Raw genomic sequence first — 13,084 nt, forward strand, 5'->3', positions numbered from 1 at the left:
AAGGATTGGGAGCATGGTCTATACCATCCAAGGATTAAGTTTTGTCTGCAAAAGACACAGAAATCAAATACGTCCCAGACTGTCTCCAAATGTGGAAGAGACACCAATGGAAACATTGTGCGATATTTTTGATATACCAAAACCAGCGTGTGTACCGCAAACAATGAATATTTCGCCTGAACCGACCATACGGGCTGGACAGAAACCTTTACCCCGGGTAACGCTGACCAGAAGGAACAGCGCAAGAAAGAGAAAAGTTACCAGGAGATTAAGCCCTGACCCTAAAAGGAAGAGGTATTTAAGCTAAAATCAGGAAGATTTCAGCTTCAGGGGGAGGTGTTGTGAAGGAACATAACTGGCTATACACCGGTTACAAACTGTATATATATATTGGACGGCAGACAGCGGCAGACAAGCAGTCGCAGTAAGACGGATAGTCTTACGTGTTGATTATCAGACTTTCTTCCCCATACTTGTTACTATGTACTTCTATTTACCTTAGGCGAGCAGCCTTACGTTTCTGTATTATAAATAAACCCCATTACACATACCACTCAGTGTAACTCACGTTTGTCTTTATTTCCTAAGTATTTAGGAATATAACATACAGTATAGCATTATAATTTGCTTTTGTATAGTATAGCATTATAATTTGCTTTTGTACAGTATAGCATTATAATTTGCTTTTGTATAGTATTATACTTTGCTTTTGTATAGTATTACAATTTGCTTTTGTATAGTATTATAATTTGCTTTTGTATAGTATTATAATTTGCTTTTGTATAGTATTATAATTTGCTTTTGTACAGTATTATAATTTGCTTTTGTACAGTATAGCATTATAATTTGCTTTTGTATAGTATTATAATTTGCTTTTGTATAGTATTATAATTTGCTTTTGTATAGTATTATAATTTGCTTTTGTATAGCATTATAATTTGCTTTTGTATAGTATAGTATTATAATTTGCTTTTGTACAGTATAGCATTATAATTTGCTTTTGTATAGTATTATAATTTGCTTTTGCATAGTATTATGATTTGCTTTTGTATAGTATTATAATTTGCTTTTGTACAGTATAGTATTATAATTTGCTTTTGTATAGTATTATAATTTACTTTTGTACAGTATAGTATTATAATTTGCTTTTGTACAGTATAGTATTATAATTTGCTTTTGTATAGTATTATAATTTGCTTTTGTACAGTATAGTATTATAATTTGCTTTTGTATAGTATTATAATTTGCTTTTGTACAGTATAGCATTATAATTTGCTTTTGTATAGTATAGCATTATAATTTGCTTTTGTACAGTATAGTATTATAATTTGCTTTTGTACAGTATAGTATTATAATTTGCTTTTGTATAGTATTATAATTTGCTTTTGTACAGTATAGTATTATAATTTGCTTTTGTATAGTATAGCATTATAATTTGCTTTTGTATAGTATTATAATTTGCTTTTGTATAGTATTATAATTTGCTTTTGTATAGTATTATAATTTGCTTTTGTACAGTATAGTATTATAATTTGCTTTTGTACAGTATAGTATTATAATTTGCTTTTGTACAGTATTATAATTTGCTTTTGTACAGTATAGTATTATAATTTGCTTTTGTATAGTATAGCATTATAATTTGCTTTTGTATAGTATTATAATTTGCTTTTGTATAGTATTATAATTTGCTTTTGTACAGTATTATAATTTGCTTTTGTACAGTATAGCATTATAATTTGCTTTTGTATAGTATAGCATTATAATTTGCTTTTGTACAGTATAGCATTATAATTTGCTTTTGTATAGTATTATACTTTGCTTTTGTATAGTATTATAATTTGCTTTTGTATAGTATTATAATTTGCTTTTGTATAGTATTATAATTTGCTTTTGTATAGTATTATAATTTGCTTTTGTACAGTATTATAATTTGCTTTTGTACAGTATAGCATTATAATTTGCTTTTGTATAGTATTATAATTTGCTTTTGTATAGTATTATAATTTGCTTTTGTATAGTATTATAATTTGCTTTTGTATAGCATTATAATTTGCTTTTGTATAGTATAGTATTATAATTTGCTTTTGTACAGTATAGCATTATAATTTGCTTTTGTATAGTATTATAATTTGCTTTTGCATAGTATTATGATTTGCTTTTGTATAGTATTATAATTTGCTTTTGTACAGTATAGTATTATAATTTGCTTTTGTATAGTATTATAATTTGCTTTTGTACAGTATAGTATTATAATTTGCTTTTGTACAGTATAGTATTATAATTTGCTTTTGTATAGTATTATAATTTGCTTTTGTACAGTATAGTATTATAATTTGCTTTTGTATAGTATTATAATTTGTTTTGTACAGTATAGCATTATAATTTGCTTTTGTATAGTATAGCATTATAATTTGCTTTTGTACAGTATAGTATTATAATTTGCTTTTGTACAGTATAGTATTATAATTTGCTTTTGTATAGTATTATAATTTGCTTTTGTACAGTATAGTATTATAATTTGCTTTTGTATAGTATAGCATTATAATTTGCTTTTGTATAGTATTATAATTTGCTTTTGTATAGTATTATAATTTGCTTTTGTATAGTATTATAATTTGCTTTTGTACAGTATAGTATTATAATTTGCTTTTGTACAGTATAGTATTATAATTTGCTTTTGTACAGTATTATAATTTGCTTTTGTACAGTATAGTATTATAATTTGCTTTTGTATAGTATAGCATTATAATTTGCTTTTGTATAGTATTATAATTTGCTTTTGTATAGTATTATAATTTGCTTTTGTACAGTATTATAATTTGCTTTTGTACAGTATAGCATTATAATTTGCTTTTGTATAGTATAGCATTATAATTTGCTTTTGTACAGTATAGCATTATAATTTGCTTTTGTATAGTATTATACTTTGCTTTTGTATAGTATTACAATTTGCTTTTGTATAGTATTATAATTTGCTTTTGTATAGTATTATAATTTGCTTTTGTATAGTATTATAATTTGCTTTTGTACAGTATTATAATTTGCTTTTGTACAGTATTATAATTTGCTTTTGTACAGTATAGCATTATAATTTGCTTTTGTACAGTATAGCATTATAATTTGCTTTTGTATAGTATAGTATTAAAATTTGCTTTTGTATAGTATAGTATTATAATTTGCTTTTGTAAAGTATAGCATTATAATTTGCTTTTGTACAGTATAGCATTATAATTTGCTTTTGTATAGTATAGTATTATAATTTGATTTTGTACAGTATAGTATTATAATTTGCTTTTGTACAGCATAGTATTATAATTTGCTTTTGTATAGTATTATAATTTGCTTTTGTATAGTATTATAATTTGCTTTTGTATAGTATTATAATTTGCTTTTGTACAGTATTATAATTTGCTTTTGTACAGTATAGCATTATAATTTGCTTTTGTATAGTATTATAATTTGCTTTTGTATAGTATTATAATTTGCTTTTGTATAGTATTATAATTTACTTTTGTATAGCATTATAATTTGCTTTTGTATAGTATAGTATTATAATTTGCTTTTGTACAGTATAGCATTATAATTTGCTTTTGTATAGTATTATAATTTGCTTTTGCATAGTATTATGATTTGCTTTTGTATAGTATTATAATTTGCTTTTGTACAGTATAGTATTATAATTTGCTTTTGTATAGTATTATAATTTGCTTTTGTACAGTATAGTATTATAATTTGCTTTTGTACAGTATAGTATTATAATTTGCTTTTGTATAGTATTATAATTTGCTTTTGTACAGTATAGTATTATAATTTGCTTTTGTATAGTATTATAATTTGTTTTGTACAGTATAGCATTATAATTTGCTTTTGTATAGTATAGCATTATAATTTGCTTTTGTACAGTATAGTATTATAATTTGCTTTTGTACAGTATAGTATTATAATTTGCTTTTGTATAGTATTATAATTTGCTTTTGTACAGTATAGTATTATAATTTGCTTTTGTATAGTATAGCATTATAATTTGCTTTTGTATAGTATTATAATTTGCTTTTGTATAGTATTATAATTTGCTTTTGTATAGTATTATAATTTGCTTTTGTACAGTATAGTATTATAATTTGCTTTTGTACAGTATAGTATTATAATTTGCTTTTGTACAGTATTATAATTTGCTTTTGTACAGTATAGTATTATAATTTGCTTTTGTATAGTATAGCATTATAATTTGCTTTTGTATAGTATTATAATTTGCTTTTGTATAGTATTATAATTTGCTTTTGTACAGTATTATAATTTGCTTTTGTACAGTATAGCATTATAATTTGCTTTTGTATAGTATAGCATTATAATTTGCTTTTGTACAGTATAGCATTATAATTTGCTTTTGTATAGTATTATACTTTGCTTTTGTATAGTATTACAATTTGCTTTTGTATAGTATTATAATTTGCTTTTGTATAGTATTATAATTTGCTTTTGTATAGTATTATAATTTGCTTTTGTACAGTATTATAATTTGCTTTTGTACAGTATTATAATTTGCTTTTGTACAGTATAGCATTATAATTTGCTTTTGTACAGTATAGCATTATAATTTGCTTTTGTATAGTATAGTATTAAAATTTGCTTTTGTATAGTATAGTATTATAATTTGCTTTTGTAAAGTATAGCATTATAATTTGCTTTTGTACAGTATAGCATTATAATTTGCTTTTGTATAGTATAGTATTATAATTTGATTTTGTACAGTATAGTATTATAATTTGCTTTTGTACAGTATAGTATTATAATTTGCTTTTGTATAGTATTATAATTTGCTTTTGTATAGTATTATAATTTGCTTTTGTATAGTATAGTATTATAATTTGCTTTTGTATAGTATAGTATTATAATTGTATTTTGTACAGTATAGTATTATAATTTGCTTTTGTATAGTATTATAATTTGCTTTTCTATAGTATTATAATTTGCTTTTCTATAGTATTATAATTTGCTTTTGTACAGTATTATAATTTGCTTTTGTATAGTATTATAATTTGCTTTTGTACAGTATAGCATTATAATTTGCTTTTGTATAGTATTATAATTTGCTTTTGTATAGTATTATAATTTGCTTTTGTATAGTATTATAATTTGCTTTTGTATAGTATTATAATTTGCTTTTGTATAGTATAGTATTATAATTTGCTTTTGTATAGTATTATAATTTGCTTTTGTACAGTATAGTATTATAATTTGCTTTTGTATAGTATAGCATTATAATTTGCTTTTGTACAGTATAGCATTATAATTTGCTTTTGTACAGTATAGTATTATAATTTGCTTTTGTATAGTATAGTATTATAATTTGCTGTTGTATAGTATTATAATTTGCTTTTGTACAGTATAGTATAATAATTTGTCTTTTGTACAGTATAGCATTATAATTTGCTTTTGTATAGTATTATAATTTGCTTTTCTATAGTATTATAATTTGCTTTTGTACAGTATAGCATTATAATTTGCTTTTGTATAGTATAGTATTATAATTTGCTTTTGTATAGTATTATAATTTGCTTTTGTATAGTATTATAATTTGCTTTTGTATAGTATTATAATTTGCTTTTGTATAGTATTATAATTTGCTTTTGTATAGTATTATAATTTGCTTTTGTATAGTATAGTATTATAATTTGCTTTTGTATAGTATTATAATTTGCTTTTCTATAGTATTATAATTTGCTTTTGTATAGTATTATAATTTGCTTTTCTATAGTATTATAATTTGCTTTTGTATAGTATTATAATTTGCTTTTCTATAGTATTATAATTTGCTTTTCTATAGTATTATAATTTGCTTTTCTATAGTATTATAATTTGCTTTTCTATAGTATTATAATTTGCTTTTCTATAGTATTATAATTTGCTTTTGTACAGTATAGCATTATAATTTGCTTTTGTATAGTATAGTATTATAATTTGCTTTTGTATAGTATAGTATTATAATTTGCTTTTGTATAGTATAGTATTATAATTTGCTTTTGTATAGTATTATAATTTGCTTTTGTATAGTATTATAATTTGCTTTTGTATAGTATTATAATTTGCTTTTGTACAGTGTAGTATTATTATTTGCTTTTGTATAGTATAGCATTATAATTTGCTTTTGTACAGTATAGTATTATAATTTGCTTTTGTATAGTATTATAATTTGCTTTTGTACAGTATAGTATTATAATTTGCTTTTGTATAGTATTATAAGTTGCTTTTGTATAGTATTATAATTTTCTTTTCTATAGTATTATAATTTGCTTTTGTATAGTATTATAATTTGCTTTTGTATAGTATTATAATTTGCTTTTGTATAGTATTATAATTTGCTTTTGTATAGTATTATAATTTGCTTTTGTATAGTATTATAATTTGCTTTTGTATAGTATTATAATTTGCTTTTGTATAGTATTATAATTTGCTTTTGTATAGTATTATAATTTGCTTTTGTATAGTATTATAATTTGCTTTTGTATAGTATTATAATTTGCTTTTGTATAGTATTATAATTTGCTTTTGTATAGTATTATAATTTGCTTTTGTATAGTATTATAATTTGCTTTTGTATAGTATAGTATTATAATTTGCTTTTGTACAGTGTAGTATTATAATTTGCTTTTGTATAGTATAGCATTATAATTTGCTTTTGTACAGTATAGTATTATAATTTGCTTTTGTACAATATAGTATTATAATTTGCTTTTGTATAGTATTATAATTTGCTTTTGTATAGTATTATAATTTGCTTTTGTATAGTATTATAATTTGCTTTTGTATAGTATTATAATTTGCTTTTGTATAGTATTATAATTTGCTTTTGTATAGTATAGTATTATAATTTGCTTTAGTATAGTATAGTATTATAATTTGCTTTTGTATAGTATAGTATTATAATTTGCTTTTGTATAGTATAGTATTATAATTATCTTTTGTATAGTATAGTATTATAATTTGCTTTTGTATAGTATAGTATTATAATTTGCTTTTGTATAGTATTACAATTTGCTTTTCTATAGTATTATAATTTGCTTTTGTACAGTATTGCATTATAATTTGCTTTTGTATAGTATAGTATTATAATTTGCTTTTGTATAGTATTATAATTTGCTTTTGTATAGTATTATAATTTGCTTTTGTATAGTATTATAATTTGCTTTTGTATAGTATTATAATTTGCTTTTGTATAGTATTATAATTTGCTTTTGTATAGTATTATAATTTGCTTTTGTATAGTATTATAATTTGCTTTTGTATAGTATAGTATTATAATTTGCTTTTGTATAGTATTATAATTTGCTTTTGTACAGTATAGTATTATAATTTGCTTTTGTACAGTATAGTATTATAATTTGCTTTTGTACAGTATAGTATTACAATTTGCTTTTGTATAGTATTATAATACTATTCTATGGTTAAAATTTTATGGCAATTGGTATAAAAGAACCTATATTTTCAAACCAACAAAATATGTCCAAATTTGCCTACATTTGAATATATAGTGTCCTGGAAGGCTAGCTTCAATTTTGCTGCTTTGGGATAAATTTTGCTTAGGGTTTTTCTTTGCTTGGTTGTCTCCCTTGTGGCCTTGCCAGGTCACTATAATAGCACTAGCAGGTCACTCCGCATTGCCCGGTCGTAAAATATGCTTAAATATGATATTGTAATTAATGCAGATTTTGTATTTATTTGTATATTATATTATACGGTCGTACATCTAAACAATATGATATAAATAGTATATATAGTACTGATTTAAAAAGTTAAAAAAATTTTTTTTTAAATGACTCGTGTGCCACCACGTAATAGTTAACTAAAGATGATCATTCCATAAGAAAACTGAAAAACTAATAGAGAATTAAAATGGATGTTTAAAAAAATATGCAAGTTAGCCAGATCTTTTGTAGATGAATGCAATTCCATTATCTATATATAACAAAGTTATATTTTCTTTTTAGATAAATAGAGAAAAGAGTTTTTTATATGAAAAACAATACACAAAAAAAAAAAAAAATTATAGGAGTGTGTGTGTGTGTGTGTATATATATAACAAACATTTCTGTAAAAGTCTGAGGAAGCTACAGACCCCCAAAAAACGGCCGGGTAGCTGAAACAATAATGTAACTTAACAGAAAGATACGGTAATAAAAATAAAACACACACACTATATATATATATATATATATATATATATATATATATATATATATATATATATATATATACATACACACACCACCACCATTTTTGTCAATTTTATAAGTTACAAATTTCAGCGATAATTAATCAGAATTTTACAAATGGAGGCTTGTTAGAAAGGTAATGGCTTGAATTGTGTGACATTTGCCTTTAAGGTCGCACCAAGAACATGTTACCCGAAAGTACTTCCTTTAAACTTCTCGGCCTAATGTTTACAGGGAACATGAACTGATATAGATACATCGAGAGCATTTCCAAGGCTGCTGCGAAGAAGGTAGGCTCTCTCTACCATGCTAGAAAACTGAAAGTATCCTACACCTCTATAAAGCCACTATTCGCCCATGTATGGAGTACTGTTGTCACATTTGGGCTAGTGCATTTGCTACTTATCTCTCACTTCTTGACAGGGTTCAAAAGAGAGTCGCCAACCTGATAGGTCCCAAACTATCATCTAGGCTTCAGCCTCTGTCCCACCGACAAAATGTTGCATCCCTCTGCCTGTTCTACAAGTACTTTAATGGTGAATGCTCTGACGAATTACAAGCACTTGTACCCGCTAGACATGAATACCCTCGACAAACCCGACAAGCAGCCAAATCCCACCCCTTCACAGTAGAGATCTCTAGGTGTAAGAAGGCCTTCTACTCCAATAGTTTCTTTCCCAGAACTGTTAGACTTTGGAACTCCCTTCCGGGATTCTGCTTTCCCAACTGTACTGACATGCAGAAGTTCAAGTGTAATGTGAACAGACATCTTGCTACTCATCTTCCTTCATAATACACCTGCAACGTATGTCCCCGATAGTAGCCCCCTACTTCAAAGTGGCACTGTGCCTTGTTTGGGGTGAAAATTGAATTAAAAAAAAAAAATTTTAAAAAGGGGATCATCCATCACCTATTTTTGGCACTTTTTTACAGCTGTAAAATGTTTCATTCAGTCATTTGTTTTCCTAGTTTTGCATATAAATTACAAAATAGCTGAACCCCCCCCCCCAAATCCTCTAGCCTTGATGGAGGGGAGACTAAAACTTGCTGCTATGGTTTCAAATGATCTTAAATAACAGCAAGGGGAGACTTGATTCCAAATATTTCTCATATGTTATATCTCCCTTTGGTTTTCATACATAAAGTAAATTTCACAGTGTATAAGGATTATTTGATACTGAAGATATTCATAATCATATCCTATTTCCAAACGAGCTGAGATACAACATCTGAGAAACATTTGGAATCAAGTCTCCTCTTCTTGTTATTTCAAATCATTTGAAACCATAGCAGCAAGTTTTAGTCTCCTCGCCATCAAGGCCAAAGATTTTGGGAATATATAAGTATATAGTGGATCGTAAACATGGCCCAACATTATATATATATATACAGGGTGTCCCAGAAGTCGCGCACCATATATTTATATTTATTTTTTGTTTCAGATTTTATTTGATATAGGCGACTATTTCCTTTGGGGACATCTTAAATCTGTAGTTTACCAGAATCGTCCACGCACTCTTGATTTGAAAGATGTGATAATAATTGAATGTCAAAAAATTACTACTGAAACCCTCATTAGAGTAAAAGATAGTTTTATAAAGAGAATCGATGCATGTATTCAGGCTGAAGGTGAACAATTTGAGCATCTATTGTGATTTTGATTAATAAAATTGATATTCATATTTGTTTCTATATAAATCTACATGGTGCGTGACTTCTGGGACACCCTGTATATCTATCTATCTATCTATCTATATATATATATATATATATATATATAAATATGAGCATTTCATTTCAATTTGATTTTGGGAATATATATATATATATATATATACTTGTTTATTGTTATATAAACATGCTCACATCCCGCTGCTACAAACAGCCACTTGTTTCAATCAAACAACAGATATCATCAGGCAGCGACTTGACTATTCAAAAGTTCAATGAATGAACTTTTGAATAGTCAAGTCGCTGCCTGATGATATCTGTTGTTTGATTGAAACAAGTGGCTGTTTGTAGCAGCGGGATGTGAGCATGTTTATATAACAATAAACAAGTATTATCAGCTCTTTTTATTGAGCACTATCTAACAACCTCGTTGAATTCATTAGTCCATTACTTTTGAATATAAAAAAACCCCGAGTATATATATATATATATATTCCCAAAATCAAATTGAATATGAAATTCTCATATTTTTGTTTTTATGTGATGAAACTACACGAAAATTTGCAGTTTTTTTTAAAGATTCTAATGCTATTCCATGGTAAAAAAAATTATGACAATTGATAAAAGCAACTCTACATTTTCAAATCAATAAAATATGCCCAAATTTGCCCACATTTGTATGTACAGAGTCCTGTAGGTCAGCTTCAATTTTGCTGCTTCGGTTGTCTCCCCCGTGTTGTTTTGCCAGGCCACTAATATGTGTGAGGGCATTGCATTGGTGAGGGAAAATTATTCTTAATTAGCATTTAGGTAGAGTGTGTTATGTTCAAATGTACTGCATGAAAAATAAATGACATCCAGGTTAAGTACATATTTACAGCATAAAAATTCAGAGAAATTCAACCGGATTTATTGTAATAGTAGATAAAGCTATTTATGTTAAAATATTTTCGTTTATGGCGACATGTAAAATGTCATACTGACATGACAAGGTTTTGATCTGTAGTTCTTAAAAACTAAGATATCATCAGGCGAAAAGTGAAAAAGAGAAAAGAATGAAAAAAGAAAAACTTGATGTTGAAAGGTCACATGATCAAATTAAAATAATATTAAACAAGAACCGTTTGTATGTTTTTCATTTTTATTTTCTTTTCAGCTTTTAACCCAAAATTTTTCTCTTTCATTCTGAATAAGGAAAAGAAGTGAAAAAAGGGCCTCTTAGTTTTTAATAAGTACAGATTGAAACATTGCCATGTCAGTGTTACTTCATTTTTACATGTTTGTATAAAGAAAATAAATAAATAAATGGTCTATGTGGTTTGTAGTTTAGTGGCTGTCAAAGTTCTACTGGCCACAGACAAATTTGTAACTTTAGAATTTGCTTTGATGTCTCTTATAGGAGGTAGAGCAACCCATACACATTTTTTCTCAAATTGCAAGTTGTAAAGTAAACATGCAAAAAACAATGTGGCCTAACCATTACAACCGACAACTGCGTCAAATGTTTGACACCCACATTTAATATTAATTGTATGCGGTATTTTTGTCATATCTAGAGTGGTAATTAGGCCCATCTTTCCTTCGTATCTGTAACTGCTCTCTCACAGACATGATGCTGATAATTTCAATATTTTTTATAAATAATATTATGGCATGGGTTCTTCAGAATTGTTTGATTAGCTGCTTCCTTTGTTCCAGCTTGTTTGACTCATTTAGCAGTCTTCATCAATTCACTATTTTAATACCTCATTGTAATACTGCTTTCTATTCTTGCTATTTTCCATGAACAGCAGTTTTGTGGAACTTTATTCATGCTGACCATTTTCGGTCAAAATGTGCTAGAAAAGTGTTTATTTATTTATTTATTTATTTAGAGAGAGACAGAGAGAGAGAGAGAGAGAGAGAGAAATGGTACTAACCCTGTTCGAGTTTAACCAGCTTACTTTGAAGGAGGAAGTTCCATGAGAGTATGAAATTCACAAGCGATTCCCAGTCGCATGTATATCCACGTTAAGGGAGATGACGACGTTAGGTTTTTGCAACTCTTGCAGGGAGGTGTCAAGGTCCTCCTACATACAGCGCCAGGTATTCCCAAATTGGTCATCCATTTTAGCAATGACCAGGCTCAACATTTTTGAGGGTATTGAATGAATATCACATTTAAAATTGTCGCTGACAAGTAGTTTTTATTGAATGCAAAAACAAACATGGGGACCAATGAAAACAATAAGAAAATACATTGGATAATAAAAGGTCTTAATATCATTAAAAATTACTTGTTGGCAACAATTTAAAATGTGATTTTCAAAACAGACTCGAATACTCCTAAAAATCAGCTTTTTTAAAAGGTAAGTCTTTAGCTGGTGATCTAGTGCACATTTCGACAGTTTTCCCCTGCCTGCTTCGGTCAATAGGCATCTTCTGTCTTTGCGATAATTATCTTTTATCATTGTTAGCTCCTTACATCAAGTGGCTTCATGCCTTGTTATTTTTTAATAATATTGTTTCTTTGTATAAAGGACGGAGACTGTAAATAGGCTTTTATTTAGTTTCGCGTTAAATCCATAGAAAAATGATGGATCGTTTATTATTATGTGATTATGTGGGAGACTGTGTGGTAGGGATTAAGGAAAAGAAGAGAAGAAAAAAAAGGGAGAAGAGAGAATGAGCTATATACAATGAGCGGCAGCTATTTTCTTTATTTTTCTTTAATTGCAGATTTGGCAACTATCGATTATTTTTAATTCAGCTTGGTTTGGCAATTCATTGTGAAAAGACTGACGCTCAAGCAGCATTTGTAGATTGTGCAAATTCATTTTTGAAAGCATTTTTTTGTTTTTTTTTACAGAAGAGTCACCACTTATCAAGACTCGTAGGCCACTCGAGGATAAGTGTTATAGAGTGTATAATAGTCAATGGGATAATATTGTAGTAATCGTTAGTAATGGAAATTTGGTAGATTGATTACTTAAGGGGAGGCGGTTCATTAAGAATTTGTTTATGTTGGACTTGAAGACAACCAAGTTGTAATCAGCTGGGAAGCAGGCAAATGGAAGGGAGTTCCACAGACGTGCAGTTCTAAGAAAGCTTTGTTCATGGAATCTATGTTTAGATTTAGGCACAGATAAATAGTGGGGAAAATTATTGACAGTGGTTTTAGCTAGACGGGTGTTTTTCATGAAAGATTGGCGAGGGAGTAC

At 26.8% G+C, this 13,084-nt stretch overlaps 1 protein-coding gene across 2 annotated transcripts in view; it reads right to left on the reverse strand.

Moving 5' to 3' along the window:
- Positions 1-13,084, reverse strand: part of LOC145246158 (sodium- and chloride-dependent GABA transporter ine-like) — a 463,838-nt gene that overhangs the window by 71,241 nt on the left and 379,513 nt on the right. The window lies entirely within an intron of this gene.

This window comes from Euprymna scolopes, chromosome 23 (assembly GCF_053919585.1).
Source record: "Euprymna scolopes isolate OS-2025 chromosome 23, ASM5391958v1, whole genome shotgun sequence".
In the NCBI taxonomy this organism is placed as follows: domain Eukaryota; kingdom Metazoa; phylum Mollusca; class Cephalopoda; order Sepiida; family Sepiolidae; genus Euprymna; species Euprymna scolopes.